This window comes from Schistocerca gregaria, chromosome 2 (genome assembly GCF_023897955.1).
Source record: "Schistocerca gregaria isolate iqSchGreg1 chromosome 2, iqSchGreg1.2, whole genome shotgun sequence".
Classification (NCBI taxonomy): domain Eukaryota; kingdom Metazoa; phylum Arthropoda; class Insecta; order Orthoptera; family Acrididae; genus Schistocerca; species Schistocerca gregaria.
The window spans coordinates 911,861,709-911,885,977 of record NC_064921.1 but is presented as its reverse complement, the minus strand read 5'-3'; positions in this window follow the sequence as shown (position 1 = coordinate 911,885,977).

Sequence of the window (24,269 nt, the reverse complement as noted above, 5' to 3'; positions counted from 1 at the left end):
TGATGACACTGTAGTGTACGGGAAAGTATAATCTTTGAGTGACTGTAAGATGATACACGATAACTTGGATAGAATTTCTATTTGGTGCAATGAGTGGCAGTTTGCTACAAATGTGGGAAGATGTAAGTTCACGCAGATGAGTCGGTAAAACAATGCTGTAATGTTCAAAAAATGGCTCTGAGGACTATGGGACTTAACATCTGAGGTCATCAGTCCCCTAGAACGTAGAACTAATTAAACCTAACTAATCTAAGGACATCACATCCATGTCAGAAGCAGGATTGGAACCTGCGACCGTAGCAGTCGCGCGGTTCCGGACTGAAGCGCTTCATTGCTTCATCGTCGTACTAGGTGAACCAAATGGTAATAAACTATAACTTTGCCTTAACCCTTCCTCACACGAACGTCTTTTTTTCTATCATTTATTACTCCACTTACGTTTTGTAGATGTTGCAGATTATTCATATAGCACTGCACCGTGAACAACGTATTCAATATTACAGTATCGAATGTTTTAGGTCCACAAGTGCTAGGAAGAGACCGTATACGAAAATAGCGTAGGGCATTGCTAGCTGGGATGCCCACGGGGTGGGTACAGCCAACGGTCGGAAGGGTTGTTCTTTCTCGGCATACAGTGGCCACTTTCCTTGTGTATGTGTGAGAGTTCTGTCATGTGGTGGGTGTATTTGTGGAGTGCAGGCGAGTGTTAAGGTCCGCCTCCGCCACCGTGTGGTCAGGGCATCTAACTCATGTGGAGGACTCGGTGAGTGGCAGTCGATTGTATTTTAAAATAAAAGAAACTTTGTATTTATTCCTTCGTCGCCGTCTTTTACAAGAGACTGAAAACAATTTTTTCAGTCTGCACGTCCACACACTTCTTGTGCTCACTGAAATAAATGTTTCTACTTTCTATTACACAGCGGGGTCAGGAACTATGATTATAAAAATAAAAGTTTTGAGTTCTCACTGATCATCTATTCAGTAAAATTTAACGCACACAACATAGTAATATTCCTGATAATTACAATAATGATGTATGTACCATAAACAGCACTATGAGCGGTTCAGAGGCGACCTCTACGGTAATGGTGACTGACGAGGTCCGTGTGACAGCTAGTTGCACCGTGTGTCATTCACTGACTCTCAGACCGTATTTATACGTGGGCGTTGCGGCCGGCCGAACGGAACATCTGCCGTCATCCGCTCAATCCCCGGGTAGCAGCATCTAAATTATTTTATAACATTGTTGTGTATCAATTTACAATGTTCGTAAATTTTTTATGAATGGAGTTAAGTTGGCTTTAATTACAGAAGAAGTTTTAGCTCAACTGCATTTAAACTTTGCCGGCTAGAAATTTTAGAACGGAATAGACATTAGAACATGACCTCAGAACTATATCTTTAAGAGACCTTGTATTGATTGTTATTTACTTTATGGTCTTGAAACTTATTATAGCTTTACTATTTAATGGATGTAATCAAATGCTATAATCAGAACTTTCGATCATTATTGTAAATGATATTTAATCTATTACAAATAAGGACGTTTTTGCTCCAGATTTAGCTTTTAGTAAATTACTTGAAAACTATTAGAAGTAGCTTAATGGGGTCACACAGTTAGTGCTATTATTCCAAACTGAAGCTTCATACCAATTTTCATATTTTTGAGTATAATACACTCCTGGAAATTGAAATAAGAACACCGTGAATTCATTGTCCCAGGAAGGGGAAACTTTATTGACACATTCTTGGGGTCAGATACATCACATGATCACACTGACAGAACCACAGGCACATAGACACAGGCAACAGAGCATGCACAATGTCGGCACTAGTACAGTGTATATCCACTTTTCGCAGAAATGCAGGCTGCTATTCTCCCATGGAGACGATCGTAGAGATGCTGGATGTAGTCCTGTGGAACGGCTTGCCATGCCATTTCCACCTGGCGCCTCAGTTGGACCAGCGTTCGTGCTGGACGTGCAGACCGCGTGAGACGACGCTTCATCCAGTCCCAAACATGCTCAATGGGGGACAGATCCGGAGATCTTGCTGGCCAGGGTAGTTGACTTACACCTTCTAGAGCACGTTGGGTGGCACGGGATACATGCGGACGTGCATTGTCCTGTTGGAACAGCAAGTTCCCTTGCCGGTCTAGGAATGGTAGAACGATGGGTTCGATGAGGGTTTGGATGTACCGTGCACTATTCAGTGTCCCCTCGACGATCACCAGAGGTGTACGGCCAGTGTAGGAGATCGCTCCCCACACCATGATGCCGGGTGTTGGCCCTGTGTGCCTCGGTCGTATGCAGTCCTGATTGTGGCGCTCACCTGCACGGCGCCAAACACGCATACGACCATCATTGGCACCAAGGCAGAAGTGACTCTCATCGCTGAAGACGACACGTCTCCATTCGTCCCTCCATTCACGCCTGTCGCGACACCACTGGAGGCGGGCTGCACGATGTTGGGGCGTGAGCGGAAGACGGCCTAACGGTGTGCGGGACCGTAGCCCAGCTTCGTGGAGACGGTTGCGAATGGTCCTCGCCTATACCCCAGGAGCAACAGTGTCCCTAATTTGCTGGGAAGTGGCGGTGCGGTCCCCTACGGCACTGCGTAGGATCGTACGGTCTTGGCGTGCATCCGTGCGTCGCTGCGGTCCGGTCCCAGGTCGACGGGCACGTGCACCTTCCGCCGACCACTGGCGACAACATCGATGTACTGTGGAGACTTCACGCCCCACGTGTTGAGCAATTCGGCGGTACGTCCACCCGGCCTCCCGCATGCCCACTATACGCCCTCGCTCAAAGTCCGTCAACTGCACATACGGTTCACGTCCACGCTGTCGCGGCATGCTACCAGTGTTAAAGACTGCGATGGAGCTCCGTATGCCACGGCAAACTGGCTGACACTGACGGCGGCGGTGCACAAATGCTGCGCAGCTAGCGCCATTCGACGGCCAACACCGCGGTTCCTGGTGTGTCCGCTGTGCCGTGCGTGTGATCATTGTTTGTACAGCCCTCTCGCAGTGTCCGGAGCAAGTATGGTGGGTCTGACACACCGGTGTCAATGTGTTCTTTTTTCCATTTCCAGGAGTGTATTTAGCGCTTTCAATTCTTAGTAAAAACGGCGGTTTTGACCAAAATATTGCTCCAATCAAGTTGAGACTTGTAACAGTTGATTGCGAATGTATATATATATATATATATATATATATATATATATATATATAATTTTTGGCTTTCTAGCTTTGTTATTTAGCGCCACTTGTTTTTTACTTAAAACAATGTATTTAGTGAAATATATCCATCAGATCACGCTGAGATTTAACAGTTTTAACGTTAATACACTCCAGGGGACACCGACTTGTCGTCGGCACCTTCAGAGCTGGGCGAGAGGGTTTGTGTGCTCTGATAAGGTCGAGAGCGGTAGCGTAGCTACTGGCAGGGCCTCCCAAGCCGGAGTGGTCTAGATTGAGGAGCCTGACGAAGTGTGTCCCACACCATAGGGTAGGTGGGACTCTGTGGGCTAGGTCGTCTACCCCTGCAAGGGAGCTAACCCCGAAAAGAAAGCCCCGTCCTCCAGGTTGGGGGTTGAGCTCAAAGTTGATACCCCTGCCTTGTAAAAAATCTGTTATTGCGAATAATTCTACAAGGAATGCCGGACGGCCCCTACGTAGAAGCCGGCCGTGGTGGCCGAGCGGTTCTAGGTTCTACTACGACCACTACGGTCGCAGGTTCGAATCCTGCCTCGGGCATGGATGTGTGTGATGTCCTTAGGTTAGTTAGGTTGAAGTATTTCTAAGTTCTAGGGGACTGATGACCGCAGAAGTTAAGTCCCATAGTGCTCAGAGCCATTTGAACCATTTGAACCTACTTAGACAAACTATGCTAGAAAGCAGGAATATGGATTTATCGGTGCTTAAATTTGGAACATGGAACATGCGTGCGCTGTTGCAAACAGGAGTGATAAATAGTGTTGCAGAAGCAGATGATAATGATGTTTGGTTTGTGGGGCGCTCAACTGCGTGGTTATCAGCGCTCGTACAAATTCCCAACCGTTTCTCAGTCCAATCTCGCCGCTTTCATGAATGATGAGGATAATACAAACACTCAGTCATCTCGAGGCAGGTGAAAAACCCCTGAGCCCGCCTGGAATCGAACACATGACCCCGTGCTCGGGAATCGAGAACGCGAACGCGAGAGCACGAGCTCCGGACTGTTGCAGAAGAGGTGCTAAGTTATGGAATGGGAGCTGCAACTACAGGAAATCAGATGGAAGGGAAGAGGAGAGATTTATAAGCAGAAATTCTCCATGTACTGTTCAGGAAAAGACGAAAGAAAAGGGGAGTATGGAGTTGGGTTAAAGTCTCCAAGGACGTGCGTAGATCAGTTATTGCTTTTATCCCATATAATGAAAGAATATGTATTCTGCGTATGGAAGGCAAATTTCACAATGTGACCTTTGTAAATGTATATGCACCAACGGAAGAATCAGATCATGGTACTATGGAGATCTTCTATGATCAACTACAGGAGGTGTGTGACAGAATACCCAGATATGATTCCAAAATAGTTCTTGGTGACTATAATGCAAAACTGGGAAAGGAAGAGGCGTTGACAAGTGTATTTGGTAAGGAAAAAAAATGGTTCAAATGGCTTTGAGCACTATGGGACTTAACGTCTGAGGTCATCAGTCCCCTAGAACTTAGAACTACTTAAACCTAACTGACCTAAGGACATCACACACATCCATGCCCGAGGCAGGATTCGAACCGGTGACCGAAGCGGTCGCGCAGTAAGGAAAGTCTGCATGATGAAACTAATAATAGTGGTATGACGGTTGCCCAGTTTGCTTCTGCAGACAAGTTGAAGGCAGTAAGTACCTGTTTTTCAAGGAAAAATATTTACAGAGGGATATGGGAAATACCAGGGACAAATGAAGCAATCCAAATAGACCATATAGTGATATCAAAGAGGTGGGCGTCCGATACGGAAAATGTTCGCACTTTAAGAGTAGCTAATTCTGATTCTGACCATTACCTAGTAGGAGCCAAACTGAGATAGAAACTTGCCATGGCTGCCAGAGGAAGTAGTACCAGAGTAAGGAAATGGAATATAGAACAACTGAAAGACAGGTCTACTGTTCAAGAGTACCAGAACAGATTGAGACAGGAGTTACAAACAAAAGGTGGTGGAGATGATGTAGAGACAGAATGGAACTGTATTAAAGATGCCATTAGGGCAACAGCACATGAAATACTGGGAGGAAGCAGACATAGGAATGAAGAATGGTATGATGTTGAATACAGTCAGGCAGTGGAACAGAGAAAGGAAGCAAGGCTGAAATGCTTGCAGGGGAATACTAGATCAAATCAGGCATTATATAATGAAAAGAGAATAGAGGCAGCAAGGGTATTCAGGAGGGAAAAAAGCGAAGTCATGAAGAGAAAGACAGAGGAGATGGAAGAGCACTACCAAAGGAATGAAAGCAGAAAATTCTACAAGAAAATTAAAGAAGAAACTCAAGAATATAGACCAAAAATAATTGCGTATAAGGACAAAGAGGGAAATTTCCTGACAAATAAACAAGATGGTCTGGATAGATGAAGAGAATACTTCAATGGAATTTTGGAGGGCATTCCTACCAGGAATGAGCAGCCACTCTACTGCACCGTGGGTCCAGAAATAGAAGAACCAACATTAGAGGAAGTACGGAAGGTAGCGCATTGTTTAAAAAATTATAAAGCACAGGGAACAGATGGAAGAACTGCAGAACTGCTGAAATTTGGTGGTACTGATCTTCACAAGCGGATCCACAAACTTATTAAGTTGATATGTAATCAAGAAAGAATCCCAGAGGAATGGAACTTAGGTGTAATCCAACCAATACACAAGAAAGGAGACAAGACTTGCTGTGCAAATTACCAAGAAACTACCCTGCTGAATGTAACCTATAAGATCATCTCTAGTATCATCTACATCAGGTTAGCACCATATGCAGAAGAGATTCTGGGGGAGTATCAGTGTGATTTCGGTCTAATAAATCAACAACAGACCAGATATTTGTGTTGAGGCAAATACATGAAAATGCATATGAGTATAACATTGAGTTTCATAACCTCTACGTAGACTTCAAGCAGGCATTTGATAATCTCGATAGAGCACAAATGCTAAATGATTTGCTGCTGTTGCTTGGTATACCACCGAAATGTGTCTCAGTTACTCAAGCAACATTGGCTGGTCCAAGGCTGGAGTGTTAGTGGATGGAGAACTGAGCAATTGGTTTAGCATTAGTAAAGGAGTCAGACAAGGGGAAGCACTCTCAACAACGCTTTTCAATCTGACTCTTGAAGCAGCCATGCGGAAACTTCAGATATCTGGTTACATAGGCGCAAAGTCGATGCAGATAAACGCATATGCTGATGCTGTAGCAATTATTAGTAGAAAAAGGGTATCACTAGAAAGGACAATATATGAGCTGAAAGAAGCCACAGGACCTAGAGGCCTTTTTATAAATAAAATAAAGACTAAGTACATGAATTGGCCAGGAAGGAAAATAATAACTTGGATAGACTGTTAGCAGACGGTTTCAATTTTGAACATGTGCAGAACTTTGACTATTTGGGCTCTAATGTTAACAGCACAAATTCCATGTCAACTGAAATAAAACTGCGCATCCTAAGTGGTAATATTTGCTTCCACATGTGTAAGAAATTGTTGGCCTCTAGGTTATTAAATAGGCAGCTGAAGCTGCAACTATATAAGGTAATCATCAGGTCAGTTGTAACCTACGGGTGTGAAACATGGACCGTAACTTGTGTTGAAGAGCAACAGTTCAGGATATTTGAACGCAGAGAGTTGCGTAAGATCTATGGGAAGTTCAGGATAATAATGGTTTCTGGAGATCTAGAACGAATACTGAGCTGGACCGCCTCATATAAGGAGCTGACAGCGTAAGAATTAGAAAAAGTAGAAAGGCCTGGCTTGGGCATGTCCTTATGATGGATACTGGAAGGACAATTAAAAAGGTTTTTGAATGGAGGCCAACCAGAAGAAGGCAGAGAGGAAGGCCACGAAAACGGTGGATAGATGATGTGGAAGAAGATATAAAATCTCTCAGAGTCCGAGGATGGCGGAGAGCCGCGCTGGAGAGGGCAGAATGGAGGAAACTTGTTGATGAGGCTAAAACCCACACATGGTTGTAATGCAGTGAGAAGAAGAAGAGAACATTAATACACTGAAGCATATATTGAGAAAATTTGGTAAAGCTACTTTAATTTTTAATTTCATTCTTAGATTATGGCGCAATACTTTGTATGCTACGCACAGGCGAATTATGATGACGTTGCTCTATGAGTACGGAATGGGATAGGTCCCGGCGCTCTCGGGCGCTTCTGTATTTCTCAAATGATACAGCACTTGCTTCGCCACCCTATTTTTAATTCCCGATACTGCCACGGGATTTTCCCTGATGGGATGGTTGGATAGGGGGTGCACTCAACCTCGTGATGCGATTGGCGGAGCTACTTGAATGAGAAGTAACGGTTCCGAGGTCTGAAAGTCGACAACTGCCGGGAGAGCGGTGAGATATGACCATATCCCTACGAAACGCATCAGCATGCTGCCACATGACAGAGGAGGATACGGAGAGCTACGAATCCCTCTCTTGCGCTAACCTTTTCTTTACACAGTTGAATTTGCACGCTATTTCCTCGCTTATTTGCGGGATAAATCCTAATCTCTGCCTTCCCCTGCGGTTTTTACCCTGTCAGCACCATCAAGTGCCATGGAAGTTATTCCTTGATGCCTTAACGCATGCAGTATCAACCTGTCTATTCTTGTTGTCTGTTTTATTCATATATACCTTTACTCGCCGATACAGCGGAGAACCTCCTCGTTCCTTACCTTACCACTCCACCTATTCTGCAGCATTCTTCTGTAGCACCACTTCTCAAATGCTTCGATTCTCTTCTGTTCCGGTTTCTCCATAGTTCATGTTTCACTATCATCAAATGCTGCGACCCAAACGCGCATTTTCAGAAATTTCTTCCTCAAGTTATGGCCTATGCTTGATACCAACAGACTTCTGTTGGTCAGGAATGCAATTCTTCCACTGCTTTTTATGCCCTCGTTGCGCCGTCCGTTATGGGTTCTTTTAATGCCTATGCTTTCTCAGAAAATTATTTTGAACAATTAGTTCATGAGCCTACTATAAGCGTAAATGGTTGCGAAAGCATACTTGACCACTTAGCAACAAATAATCCTTGATAAATAGTGAGTATCCTGACGAATACAGGGATTAGTGACCACAAGGCAGTAGCTACTAGTCTGAAAACCGTAACTCCTGCAACCAACAAAAAGAAACGCAAAGTATATCTATTTAAAAAAGCTGATAAAACTGCTCTTAACAACTTTTTAAGAGACGGTCTGCACTCCTTCCGATCTGTTCATGTAAGCGTTAAAAAGTTGTGGAGTGATTTCAAAGATTCGACACCGATTGAGAGATATATACCACATAAATTAATAAGTGATGGTAATGATCCCACATGGTACACAAAATTGGTCAGATCGCTGTCGCGGAAGCAGCGAAAAAAGCATGCCAAGTTTAAAAGAATGCAAAATCCCCAAGACTGGCAAAGTTTTGCAGAATTTCGAAATATAGTGCGTACTTCAATGCGAGATGCTTTCAGTAATTTCCACAACGAAACTATCTCTCGAAATCTGGCAGAAAACCCAAAGAGATTCTGGTCATACATAAAGCTCACCAGTGGTAAGACACATTCAATACCTTCACTGCGCGATAACAACGGTAAAGTTACTGATGACAGTGCCAATAAAGCAGAGTTATTAAACACGATTTTCCGAAACTCCTTCACCAAAGAAGACGAAGTAAATATTCCGGAATTCCAATCAAGAACAACTGCCAAGATGAGAAACATATAAATAGATATCCTCGGTGTCGCAAAGCAGCTTAAATCACTTAATAAAAGCTAGGCTTCCTGTCCAGATTGTATACCAGTCAGGTTCCTCTCAGAGTATGGAGAGTATACTGAGTAGCTCCATATTTAGCAATTATATAGCGTACAACGGCTCGCTCACAGAAAGCTCCGTACCTAAAGACTGGAAAATTGCTCAAGTCACACCAATACCCAAAAAGGGAAGTAGCAGTAATTCGTTGAATTACAGGCCCATATCACTAACATCGATTTGCAGTAGTGTTTTGGAACATATACTATGTTCGAACGTTATGAAGTACCTCGAAGAAAACGATTTATTGACACACAGTCAGCACGCATTCAGAAAATATCGTTCTTGTGAAACACAATTAGCTCATGAAGTAATGAGAGCTATCGACAGGAGATGTCAAACTGATTCCATACTTTTAGATTTCCAGAAGGCTTTTGACACCGTTCCTCACAAGCGTCTTCTAACCAAACTGCGTGGCTATGGAATATCGCCTCAGTTGTGCGACTGGTTTCGTGATTTCCTGACAGAAAGGTCACAGTTCGTAGTAACAGACTGAAAGTCTTCGAGTAAAACAGAAAAAAAACATCCGGCGTTCTCCAAGGAAGTCTTATAGGCTCTCTAGTGTTCCTGATCTATGATAACGACATAGGAGATAATCTCAGTAGCCGTCTTAGATTGTTTGCAGATGATGCTGTCATTTGCCGTCTTGTAAAGTCATCAGATGACCGAAACGAATTGCAAAATGATTTAGATAAGATATCTGTATGGTGCTGTAATGTTTCTTGCAGTGGTCTCTCCCCGATATTTTCAGAAATTTTATAAATTATGTAACTCAGTACATATCTCGAAATATCTCTTCTTATCTTACCGATTCCTAAACTTTAATATACGATGATTATTAATGCAAAGTAGTTTCAAGCCCTATTATTCCTTGGAGCGTGCAGTTACTCCATGGAATAGCTTCTCTGCTATCTATGTTTTCTCTTATGAAAAGAATGATTCAGATCTTGCCGATTAGCCGTGAAAGAACGAAGATGTATTTGTATGTATTGTTGAGTTAGTCGCCATCTTGATGAGATTCTGTATGAGAAGGAATTTAATACATGAACTAAACTAAAGTAAGTGTGTTCGCCCATTAGCCACCGCTACGGCTTTGTCGTTGGCTTGTAGCAGGTCACTAAAACTACAGGGCTCCGGCAGTAGTCGGCACATGAGCAGATGTGCCTCGTGTTGTACCTCTCCGCATCCGCAAGGAACGTCGTCATAGTTAGTCAGCAGTCCCCACTTGCACAGATTAGTTTTGCATCTGGGTACACCAGCCCTCAGTCTATTTAGTGTTCTTCACACTGTATAAGGAAGTTTGTTTCCAAGTGCCATTTGCTCTTTTGGTATTATCTGCAGTGCGGTTTGTTCATTCTCCCATTTACGGACTCTATTATCTTCCTGTGAACCGTCAAGGATCTTGGTTCTTGCAATAAAGTTATTTCTAGACTTAAGCCTCCGAGACTGGGTGGCATGTCCATTCAGTGGATGTCGAGAATCTGTTTCTTTTTTTGTTCTCTCAGCGTTTGCTGCCACCTGCCTTCTGATCTTGGATGGGGCAATTCCAGCAAGTAGGTGCAAATTACCCGTTGGTGTGGGTCTGAGACAACCTGTAACAATTTGCATTGTCTCATTTACACTTAAATCAACCTGTTTAGCATGTGCAGATGATTCCCATACTGGCGTTGCATAGTCTGCTGCAGAAACACACAGAGCAAGTGCTGATGTTCTCAGTACTGATGGTTGAGCTCCCCATTCATAGTTTGTCAGCCTGGGGATCATGTTATTCCTGGAGCAGACTTTAGCCTTGGTGTTTTGGCAATGCTGCTTGAAGGAAAGCGTTCTGTCAAGTACAACCCCAAGGTATTTAGGTGTTGGACAGTGCTTTAGCTTCTTACCTTGCCATGTAACGTCTAGCTCAACTCCAGTATCTCTATTGCTCAGATGGAAAGCACATACATGGGTTTTGTCAGGGTTTGGCTTGAGGTGATTGGCGTCGTAGTATTGAGCCGGTTCTTCAAGCGCTCTAGAGAGATTTCCAGATGTTGCATCAAAATTGGACCCCTGGACCACCACAGCTATGTCATCAGCATATACGAACAGTCTTGCATCTTGAGGTATAGGTTGGTCATTAGTGTACACATTATAAAGGATGGGAGAAAGTACACTTCCTTGTGGTAAGTCATTCTTCTGCAGTCGCCATCTACTGTTCTTACCATTTAGTAAGTCCATTATTTAACTGATTATTATTGACAGTGTCTGCTTACTCGCTGTGTTGCTCGGGATCAGTGGGGAATGTCTGATTTACACTGGACGAACCTGCCGTTTTGTACGCTCAAGATATCTAGTTTATTACTTTCAATAAATGGGCTAACACGGTCTTACCAGCAGATCTCCGGTCTTCGCCATGTGATCACCGAAAGTTAATAATTATTACAAATGTTTTCAGGAGATCGACTGACAATTTTCGCCGCACCGAGACTTCGAAATTGCTTCATTGCCTTATGGAATTTAAGTTAAGCACAATTTATTCAGGATAGAACAATATTGAACTGTGTGAATGTGATAAGCCTACTTTGTGAATGAAAATTCTTTTTACTATCCTGATCAGTAAAGCTAAATCAGGCCCTGAGTGAGAGAGGTTTTTAAATTTCAGATCCCACAAAAAATATTAAAGTGCGAAAAGTGCCAATTGACCCTGAATAAAGAAAAGTGTGAAGTTATTCACATGAGTACTAAAAGAAATCCGCTAAATTTCGATTACGCGTTAAGTCACACAAATCTGAAAGCTGTGAATTCAACTAAATACTTAGGTATTACAATTACAGATACCCTAAATTGGACCGCTAACACAGATAATGTTGTGGGTAGAGCCAACCAAAGACTGCGATTCATTGGCAGAACACTTAGAAGGTGCAACAGGTCTACTAAAGAGACTGTTTACACCACGCTTGTCCGCCATATTCTGGAGTATTGCTGTGCGGTGTGGGATCCGCATCATATGGGATTGACGGATGACATCGAAAAAGTACAAAGAAGGGCAGCTCGCTTTGTATTGTCGTGAAGTAGGGGAGATAGTGCCACAGACATGATACGTGAATTGGAGTGGCACTCATTTAAACAAAGGCGTTTTTCATTGCGACGGGATCTTCTCATGAAATTTCAATCACAAGTTTTCTCCTCTGATTACGAAAACATTCTGTTGGCACCCACCTACATAAGGAGAAATGATCATCGCGATAAAATGAGAGAAATCGGGGCTCGCACAGAAAACTTTAAGTGCTCGTGTTTTCCGTGCGCCGTTTGAGAGTGGAACGGTAGAGAGACAACTTGAAGGTGGTTCATTGAACCCTCTGCCAGGCACTTTATTGTGAATAGCACAGAAATCATGTAGATGTCGATGCAGAATTCCTCAATTTCGTCTACTTCGTGATTCCCAATTTTGACGTTAAGTTTCTCGCCCATCTCATTTGTGTTATTGTCATTACTTTCCACTTTCTTCAGTTTACTCTCAATTCATAGTTTGCATTCATTAGTCTGTTTATTCTGTTCAGCAACTCCTGTTAACTCTTTTTCACATTAATCGAGGATAGAAATTTCATCAGCGAATCTTATCAGTCATATCCTTTCATCCTGAATTTTAATTCCATTCTTGCTTCTTTCTTTTATTTCTGTCATTGCTTCTTTCAATGTAAATACTGAAGAGTAGGGCCGAAAGACTCTATCACTTACATCCTTTTTAATTCGAGCACTTTGTTCTTGGTCTTCCAACCTTCTTGTTGTCTCTTGGTTCTCGCAGATATGTGCATTATCCGTCTTTTTCTGCAGCTTTCTCCTATTTTTCTGAGACTTTCGAAGATTTTGTACGGTTTTAATTGTCAGACGCTTTTTCCAACTCGAGAACGTGTTCTGATTTTCTTACGTTTTGATTCCCTTATCAAATGAAACGTCAGAACTGCCTCTGTGGTGTCCTTACTGTTCGAAAACCCTTACTGATCGTCATCTAACAGGTCTTCAATTTTGTTTTTCAGTCTTTGTGTGTTATTGTTGTCAACAACTTGGATACATGAGCTGTTAAGATGACTGTGCGATAGTCTCCCTGCTTACCTGTCCTTGCTATCTTACGGATGACGTGGGTGATATTTTTCTGAAAGTCGTGTGATACGTCGCCAGTAGCACAGATTCTACACATCAACTTGAACTCTCTCTTGGCTGACACTCCCCCGAATTATTTTATGTTGCCTCCTCCTTTTCTTTATTTGGTTGCAGCTTTTCAAAGTGCTATTAAACTCTTACTCTAATTCTGGATCCCACACCTCTTCCATAGAGACTCCAATTCCTCTTTCTATCACATCAACCAAGTCCTCTCCGTCATAGAGGCTTTCAGTGTGCTCTTTCCACTCATCCGCTCTCTCCTCTGCAGTTACCAGTGGAGTTCCCATTTCACTCTTAATGTTGAAGATTTCACTCTGAATTTCACAGAAAGTTGTTTTGACTTTTTTGTGTGCTGAACCAATCCTTCCGACAATCATGCCGTTTTCGATTTCCTCACATTTTTCCTGCAGCTATTTCATCTTGTCTTCTCTGCACTTCCCATTTATTTCATTCCAAGGAGACTTGTTGTTGCTGTTGCGGTCTTCAGTCCTGAGACTGGCTTGATGCAGCTCTCCATGCTACTCTATACTGTGCAAGCTTCTTCATCTCCCAGTACCTACTGCAACCTACATCCTTCTGAATCTGCTTAGTGTAGTCATCTCTTGGTCTCCCTCTACGATTTTTACCCTCCACGCTGCCCTCCAATACTGAACTGGCGATCCCTTGATGCCTCAGAACATATCCTACCAACCGATCCCTTCTTCTGGTCAAGTTGTGCCACAAACTTCTCTTCTCCGCAATCCGATTCAATACTTCCTCATTAGTTATATGATCTACCCATCTAATCTTCAGCATTCTTCTGTAGTACCACATTTCGAATGCTTCTATTCTCTTCTTGTCCAAACTATTTATCGTCCATGATTCACTTCCATACATGGCTACACCCCATATAAATACTTTCAGAAATGACTTCATGACACTTAAATCTATACTCGATGTTAACAAATTTCTCTTCTTCAGAAACGCTTTCCTTGCCATTGCCAGTCTATATTTTTTTCCTCTCTACTTCGACCATCATCAGTTATTTTGCTCCCCAAATAGCAAAACTCCTTTACTACTCATTTCCTAAACTAATTCTCTCAGCATTACCCGACTTAATTCGACCACATTCCATTATCCTCGTTTTGCTTTTGTTGATGTTCATCTTATATCCTCCTTTCAAGACACTATCCATTCCGTTCAACTGCTCTTCCAAGTCCTTTGCTGTCTCTGACATCGGCGAACCTCAAAGTTTTTACTTCTTCTCCATGAATTTTAATACCTACTCCGAATTTTTCTGTCGTTTCCTTTACTGCTTGCTCAATATACAGATTGAATAACATCGGGGAGAGACTACAACCCTGTCTCACTCCTTTCCCAACCACTGCCTCACTTTCATGTCCCTCGACTCTAATAACTGCCGTCTGGTTTCTGTACAAATTGCAAATAGCCTTTCGCTCCCTGTATTTTACCCCTGCCACCTTCAGAATTTGAAAGAGAGTATTCCAGTCAACATTGTCAAAAACTTTCTCTAAGTCTACGAATGCTAGAAACGTAGGTTTGCCCTTCCTTAATCTTGCTTCTAAGATAAGTCGTAGGGTCAGTATTGACTCACGTGTTCCAACATTTCTACGGAATCCAAACTGATCATCTCCGAGGTCGGCTTCTACTAGTTCTTCCATTCGTCTGTAAGGAATTCGCGTTAGTATTTTGCAGCTGTAACTTATTAAACTGATAGTTCGGTAATTTTCACATCTGTCAACACCTGCTTTCTTTGGGATTGGAATTATTATATTCTTCTTGAAGTCTGAGGGTATTTCGGCTGTCTCATACATCTTGCTCACCAGATGGTAGAGTTTTGTCATGACTGGCTCTCCCAAGGCCGTCAGTAGTTCTAATGGAATGTTGTCTACTCCGGGGGCCTTGTTTCGACTCAGGTCTTTCAGTGCTCACGCAGTATCGTATCTCCCATGTCGTCTTCATCTACATCCTCTTCCATTTCCATAATATTGTCCTCAAGTACATCGCCCTTGTATAAACCTTCTATATACTCCTTCCACCTTTCTGCCTTCCCTTCTTTGCTTAGAACTGGGTTGCCATCCGAGCTCTTGATATCCATACACGTGGTTCTCTTCACTCCAAAGGTCTCTTTAATTTTCCTGTAGGCAGTATCTATCTTACCCCTAGTGAGATAAGCTTCTACATCCTTACATTTGTCCTCTATCCATCCCTGTTTAGCCTTTTTGCACTTCCTGTCGATCTCATTTTTGAGACGTTTGTATTCCTTTTTGCCTGCTTCATTTACTGCATTTTTATATTTTCTCCTTTCATCAATTAAATTCAATATTTCTTCTGTTACCCAAGGATTTCTACTAGCCTTCGTCTTTTTATCTGCTTGATCCTCTGCTGCCTTCACTACTTCATCTCTCAAAGCTACCCACTCTTCTTCTACTGTATTTCTTTCCCCCATTCCTGTCAATTGCTCCCTTATGTTCTCCCTGAAACTCTGTAGAACCTCTGGTTGTTTTAGTTTATCCAGGTCCCATCTCCTTAAATTCCCGCCTTTTTGCAGTTTCTTCAGTTTTAATCTACAGCTCATAACCAATAGATTGTGGTCAGAGTCCACATCTGCCCCTGGAAATGTCTTACAATTTAAAACCTGGTTCCTAAATCTCTGTCTTACCATTATATAATCTATATGAAATCTGTCAGTATCTCCAGGCTTCTTCCATGTATACAGCCTTTTTTTATCCTGAATTCCTGTATAGCCCTGGACTTTCTTTTACATCCTTCTTTCGTCGATCAGTTTAAGTATTTCCTCTGCTACACAAGGTTCCTTCGCAGTTAGCTTCCTTGTACCTACGTTCGTCCGTCCAACGCCCGCAATTTCCTTTTTAGACATACACATTCCTCTACATTTGAACGGTCTACTGTGGTATTCATTGTAGCAATACGTATAGCCTCAGAAAACTTCAAACGGAGCTCATCATTCCTCAGTACTACAATATCCCTCTTCCTTGTAGGTTGATACTTCCAGATGAGACTAACTTCAGCCTACCGTTCATCATTGCTAAATTGTGATCTGGGTCTGTATCTGTTCTCTGCTAGGCCTTACAATCGAGAATAGTAGTTCGGAATTTCTGCCTGATCGTGATGTAACCCAGCTGGATTCTGCCCGTGTCTGCGGGTCTTTCCCAAGTACATCGCTCCCTTTTATTATTTTTGAACAATGCATTCGCTGTTAACAGATAACATTTATCGCAGAACTCAATTAGTCTATCACCTCTCTCATTCCTAAAGGCTAGCTCATATTCTCCAGTAACTATTCCTTCTGTTCCTTCCCTTACAACCGCGTTCTGATCCCCCATGACTCTTAGAGTATCATCTCCTTCCTGGCCAAATATTGGCTCTGAAAGTTTCCAACCGGCTTACCTCTGAGTCGAGGGCCACTGCAAAGGTGTGCATCAGCTGCCTCGATTACGGTAGCTGGTGGAAAGTATCACGATTTTTCCTCTGTCTGCTTTCTATTACAGTGTAACGTTAGAATTTCCTCGTTACCTTTTCTTTTAGTGAAACGAAACTGATTTTCCTCCGGCATGTCTCCAATTATAATTTCTACATATTACCCTGGTCAGCAGTTTACGAGTGTGGCTTACCTCACAGAACGTCAGATGGTTTTCAGGGTCATCAGCAAGTGCATGCTTTGGTAATATGATATTAAGGCATTTCTGAAAGCAGCTGGTAAGTAAGGCTGTTTAGCAATCATATTGATTGAAAAACTTTGTGCTGGCCGTGTGACCGAGCGGTTCTAGGCGCTTCAGTCCGGAACTGCGCTGCTGCTGCGGTCTCAGGTTCGACTCTTGCCTCGGGCATGGATGTGTGTCATGTCCTTAGGTTAGTTAGGTTAAATTAGTTCTAAGTCTAGGGGACTGATGACCTCAAATGTTAAGTCCCATAGTGCTTAGAGCCATTTGACTCCCCTGTAAGAACTTCACATCCATTTTTTGAAAATAATAGTCTGTTTAAATTCAAAATCGCTCATATCACTACCTCGTGTAGTATGAAATCACAAGAAACGCTATGTACACAGCATCACAATGAATATGAGAAGAGTTTTACTGGTTTGTAAGAGACTTGAATTTTTGCTATTAATGAAGTTAGTGGACGACAACTTCTAATTTTCCCACACTTTGGTGTGTTGCATGTGCTGCGAAAGCCGACAGTTCATGGTCTTGTGGTAAGCGCTACCGAATCGATTGCCGGGATCTGGTTTCGTTTCTCAACCACGTCGGGTATTCAGCCATGATCGAGATGAGGTGTATCACATTCATCTTCTCTGACGAGCAACTCGCGGGAAATAATACTTGCATTGAGCAGCGAAACTCCCCTGTAAGAACTTCACAACCACGGCCACCACCCGCGGATCTCATTTTCAAGCAAGTCTCGTCGCATTCCCGTTAGAGGCTTTGAGTAAAAGGAATCAAAACGGGGATATAGACATGTATAGTTTTTTTTTAGACATGGAGAAAGTAAAGAATGTTTATGTATCGTGTAGAACTTTAGAAGTTTCTATCTTATGCACGTGCGTACAGTGTGCCAAGTTCTAGTAGGTTTCGCCAAATGATTATTTTGATATGGATTGTGCTGCTCTCTGCCGAGTACACTGTGAACTTCTAGCTCGTCGCTGCGCCCTGTGGCAATCGCCCGTTACGTGCTGCCATCTTCCGAACAACTGGCCAACTACATAGTTCCCGCGCAAAGGTTGGAGTTTCCGCGTGGGCACATTGTCCGGGGATTTGCTAACGTGTTTCTCCCACAAGGCCCCCAAGAGCTCGAAACGTCACGCTATAGGGTATTGGTTATCAATTTATCATACATTTGAAGCGACTAAGTTTTACACTTGTATGAAACCACTAGCTGGAACTCACGGCTCTCGCATACCAATAGTTTTGTTATGATGAGTGTTGGTAAGTAAGCTAGTAATTTACAAACATCTGGGTATATAGTGGTGCAGGTACGTAAGTATGTATATATAAACGTACGTAGTGTCAACGCATAGGTGCGTAATAAATATGTCCCTATTATTTTGTAGTGCGTCGAATCTTTGTTTCAAAATAATATAAACACTTTCCTTCTTATAATTTACTGTACACTGAAGCGCCAAAGAAACTGGTGTAGGCATGCGTATTCAAATACAGAGATGCGTAAACAGGCAGAATACAGGTGTTCGAGGTATCGAGGAAGTGAGGATTTTCCCTTACGTTCAATTCACGAGTGTACCGTGAAAATCAAGAATCCGGTAAAACATTAAATTTCCGACATCGCTGCGGTTCGAAAAAGGTCCTGCAAGAACGGAACCAACGACGACTGAAGAGAATCGTTCAACGTGACGGAAGTACAACCCTTCCGCAAACTGCTGCAGATTTCAATGCTGGGCCATCAGCAAGTGTTCGAACCATTCAACGAAACGTTATCGATATGGGCTTTCGGAATCGAAGACCCACTCGTGTACCCTTGATGACTGCACGACACAAAGCTGTACGCCTCGCCTGGGCGCGTCAACACCGATATTGGACTGTTGATGACTGGATACATGTTGCCTGGTCGAAGGAGTTTCGTTTTCAAATTGTATCGAGCGGATGGACATGTACGGGTGTGGAACAACCTCATGAACCCATGGACCCTGCATGTCAGCAGGAGACTGTTCAAGCTGATTGAGGCTCTGTAATAGTGTGGGCCATGTGCAGTTGGAGTGATATGGGACGCCTGGCGCGTCTAGATACGATTCTGACAGGTGACACATACGTAAGCATCCTGTCTCGTTACATGCATGCAGTCGTGTCCATTGTGCATTCCGATGGACTTGGGGAATTCTAGCAGGACAATACGACACCCCTCACGTCCAGAACTGCTACAGAGTGGCTTCAGGAACGCTCTCCTGAGTTTAAACACTTCGCAGGCCACCAAACTCCCCAGACATTATTGAGCATATATGGGATGCCTTGCAACGTCCTGTTCAGAAGAGATCTCTATCCCCCTCGTACTTTTACGGATTTGTGCAGAGCCCTGCAGGATTCATGGTATGAGTTCCCTCCAGCAATACGTCAGACATTAGTTGAGTTACGTTGTGTTGCGGCACTTCTGCGTGCTCGCGAGGACCCTATACGATATAAGGCAGGTGTTCCGGTTTCTTTGGCTCTTCAGTGTAGAATATTAAAGCAGTTCTATAAACAACATATTTGGTCTTGCCTTCTTTTGCAAGCACGTAAGTTTTTGTGGGTGGGATACACGTTAGCGCACCACTTAGAGTTATACAAAAAAAACATGTTATTTTTTTATACAAATGCGTATCGGTAACTTTGAATTCTTGTCCTGGGGGTTTATTTATAGTCATTCTAATAGCAATTTGCAGTGGGTAATTGCAACCTTCTAAATCGAAAAAGCAAATCTGTCGGCGTAATTGGGATTTGTGGAGTCAAAACACTTCCCCTTTAACCATGCCGCTATTTATAATAGATCTAACAGTAATTCGGGGTACACGAGTGTAACCGTTTGCCGTTAGACAATCTGGTCGTATCAAAATTTTGCGTTTTCTGAATATTCAGAACTAGGATTATACAGCGAACCGGTTGCACATAAATGGTTCAGTTGGCTCTGAGCACTATGGGATTTAAGTTCTGAGGTCATCAGCCCCTAGACCTTAGAACTACTGAAACCTAACTAACCTAAGGACACTAAACACATCCGTGCCCGAGGCAGGATTAGAACCTGCGGCCGTAGCGGCCACGCGGTTCCGGACTGAAGCGCCTAGAACCGCTCGGCCACTTCGGCCGGCCGGTTGCACATAACCGGCAGGTATACTGACCTAGGTTTCGACACGTAGTAGGGGTGTCCTTATCAGAATGTAGTTTTGCTGAATCGTAAAATTACATTGCTAAAAAGCAATGTTCAGAATTTAGAGCCGCTTAGCTCAAGTCAAAATTACATTAAAGGTTCTAGCCTTTGCACGTGCGCGTAGCTGGGAACAACATCAGTCTGATCAGACTAGAAATGTGTAACACTTCACAGAAACTTATCGGCGAACACCGGCAGAATTCTGCCAGCTTTAGCTGCAGCATACAGTATGCGCCATTTGGATTCATTATACGAATCGTGTATCATTAACTCACGGCTTTCGCGGTGTGGTAAAGGAAAATGAATACGAAATAACGTACCCAGACTATGCCATGGTGCAACATGCGTTACGTACAATAAGTGGAATAATGAAGTGTAATTCCGAACATTTAGCATAGCGAATATTTTGGTTACGATAAATCGCTATGTTTGTCCAAGGTGTCTCTCCTAAGAGTCATCAGGTGCATTTTCTGTCGTATTTCAGCAGATATTTGCAATTTCGTTTCTGGGTTGTGTAGCTGGAGTCACACCAAACAGATAGCGCTTATCACGTCTTTCATGCGACGCCCAGTTTTGAGGAAAAGCGTCGGTTTTTTACCCTTTCCGACCAAGACGATTTTTAAAGAGGAATATTACGTGCCCATTCGTTACAGCGTTCCCAATTAGTCTAGACCGATACTCATTTTATCGATTAGTGTTAACAGGGACTGTAAAGCTCGGAGAAAAACCAGCAGTACAACAGCTGCACCACTGCCCTGACCCGTACTGAATAATACCGCCACACAGCCGCGCTACTGAGTCGCTCCTGGATTGCCGTTTATTCTTCCTGTTTTACTGTCCCTGTTAACACTAATCGATAAAATGAATATCAGCCTAGACTAATCTGAGAGCTCTCTATCGAATGGGCACGTAAAATTATGATTTAAAAATTTGTTTGCAATAAAGAACTCGACGCTTTCTGTTGACACTGGGCATCGCAAGGAAGACATAAGGAGCAGTAATTGTATATATCTCATAGGGTATGTCATAACATGTGGCGTAAACGCATATAGTTGAAACTACAAGCTAACAGAAGCAAAAAAAGAAGGGAAAAATGATTGGTAAACGCAGGTCCTCAAACAGACCGCTTGCGAGATAAATGCGACTTTTTGGTTACCAGCCACCACTGACTTGTTTCTATGTACGTGCCAGGGTAGTCGAGAGCGGTGACGCGCTGCTCTCTGGACTCGCGTAGGCGCACCGGCTCCGGATCGAACCCACCCGGAGGATTATCGACGAAGGGCTGGAGTGCTGGCCACCCTGGATGTGGTTTTTAGGCGGTTTTCCACATCCCTCTTGGTGAATACCAGGCTGGTCCTCACGTTCCGCCTCAGTTACACGACTAGCAGACATCTGCAACTCATTCGCACTATTCCGTGGCTTACGTTAGACACAGACAGCAGGGGTACACTAATTCCTTCCCAGGGAAGTACGGGGTGGCGACAGGAAGGGCATCCGGCCACACCTTAAAATTAACATGCCACATCTGAATAACCATGGCCGACCCTGCCTAACTGCGGGACAACGCTCGGAAACAGAGAGACTGACTTGGTTATGTGTAAATCTCATCCCATTAGGAAAAGGTAATAGTACTGTACGACATTAAGAAAAGTTATCAAATGTGCTTTGGTAGAAACACAGGTGTTTTGAATAAACACGATAAGATTTACATGACTGCACTCGTAGTTAAAGGGGGTGTTGAAAGTGCCGTGCAGGCCAATTTCCGTCGTTGCAGTGAGCTTCGAATCTTTTCAAGTCTTGACAAGTATTGACAAGCCTCTACTCCAATTCTTCAACCATGTTAGCCGCCGTGCCCTACACTGCACCTTTAAGGTAGCCCCAAACGCAGAAATCCCTGAGCTTCAGATCGGGTAGCTGTTATTCCCCAATATGTACTCTGCTCTGTTAAACGTAACGACTAGATAGGTAAAGTAACATCACACATTGAGTACTCGGTGGAAATGAATGAAAGTGCGGGAGCCTGTTGCCCGAGGTCTCTCAGACGTGCACAGAAAGCTGAACGTCACATGGCGTGTGGTCAGTGACTATAGGACCAAATAGGGTTGTCCCCAAAACACTGTAGAGATGAAGGAACGGGAAAACACAGTGTCTGTCAATCAGTGAGCAGTTATGGTGCACTATGATGGTGTTCTTCATTATGACGTGGCCCGAAGACAATATCTGGATGAAACTTCCTGGCAGATTAAAACTGTGTGCCCGACACAGTTTTAATCTGCCAGGAAGTTTCATATCAGCGCACACTCCGCTGCAGAGTGAAAATCTCATTCGGGAATATCTGGATGATTTCACACAGAGAAGAATCGCCGGGAAACTGAAAGAAATACGAAATGTGACGAATGTAGCCCAGGAATTTGATACTGCTCACAACATTGTCTGACGTACATTGGGAATGTTTCGGGCCATACAGGCCGAAGGAGAGGAGGAGGGCGACCACGGTCAACTAGAGTAGCAGATAACCGCCACATCATGCACCAGGCAAGAAGGGAGCCACGTCAAATAGTGGAGAGAACGGAGTTCTTAATGTTCAACAACCATTTTGAGGCACATGAAAATTATACAGTACTGGCCATTAAAATTGCTACTCCAAGAACAAATGCAGACGATAAACGGGTATTCATTGGACAAATATATTACACTAAAACTGACATGTGATTACAGTTTCACTCAATTTGCGTGCATAGATACTGAGAAATCACTACCCAGAACAACCACCTCTGGCCATAATAAAGGCCTTGATACGCCTGGGCATTGAGTCACACAGAGCTTGGATGGCTTGTACAGGTACAGCTGCCCATGCAGCTTCAAGACGATACCGCAGTTCATTAAGGGTAGTGACTGGCGTATTGTGAAGAGCCAATTGCTCGGCCACCATTGACCAAACGTTTTCAGTTGGTGAGAGATCTGGAGAATGTGCTAGCCAGGGCAGCAGTCGAACATTTTCTGTATCCAGAAGGGCCCGTATAGGACCTGCAACATGCGGTCGTTCATTATCCTGCTGAAATGTAGGGTTTCGCAGGGATCGAATGAAGGGTAGAGCCACAGGTCGTAAGACATCTGAAATGTAACGTCCACTGTTCAAAGTGCCGTCAGTGCGAACAAGAGGTGAGCGAGACGTGTAACCAATGGCACCCCACATCATCACGCCGGTGATACGTCAGTATGGCGATGACGAATACACGTTTCCAATGTGCGTTCACCGCGATGTCGCGAAACATGGACGCGACCTTCATGATGCTGTAAACAGAACCTGGATTGATCCGAAAAAATGACGTTTTGCCATTCGTGTACCCAGGTTCGTGGCTGAGTAAACCATCGAAGACGCTCCTGTCTGTGCAGCCATGGTCTCCGAGCTGATAGTCCATGCTGCTGCAAACGTCGTCGAACTGTTCGTGCAGATGGTTGCTGTCTTGCAAACGTCCCCATCTGTTGATTCAGGGATCGAGACGTGGCTGCACGATCCGTTACTGCGGATAAGATGCCTGTCATCTCGACTGCTAATGATAAGAGGCCGTTGGGATCCAGCACGGCGTTCCGTATTACTCTCCTCAACGCACCGATTCTTTATACGTGTGCTCCAAGTCACTTGAAAGTTACTTTGACCCTTATGTTTTGCACTCTAGTGTACATGCCAACATACACAGGTTGGTCACCGAACGAGATGGCGCAGTGGTTGGCACACTGGACTCGCGTTCGGGAGGACGACGGTTCAAATCCACGTCCGGCCATACTGATTGATGTTTTCCGATAATTCCCTACATCGCTTCAGACAAAGGCTGGCATGGGTTCTTTGAAAGAGCACGGCCGACTTCTTTCCCCATCCTTCCCTAATCCAATGGGACCGATGATCTCGATGTTTAGCCCCCTTCTCCCAAACCAACCAAACAACCAAGCAGGGGTGGTCAGAAACAGCCTGAAAAGCTTGTGAGGCTGTTGCAGTGGAAGTTGCGCTGAGAAATAATTGTCAAGAAAGGAATTCTATATGATGCGCCATTTCCGAGCTATTTAACATTGAAGTTAACAAATCAGGTCGTTGTGCGTGCAAATTCAAGCACTTGCAGGCGCTAAAATGTGGTAATGCACAGACATAATGTTGGTCCGCGAGTTAGCACTTTTTCAAATGCTCATTACCAGTTAAAATGTGCCTCTGTCGTAAGAGATGAGTTAAAGTTA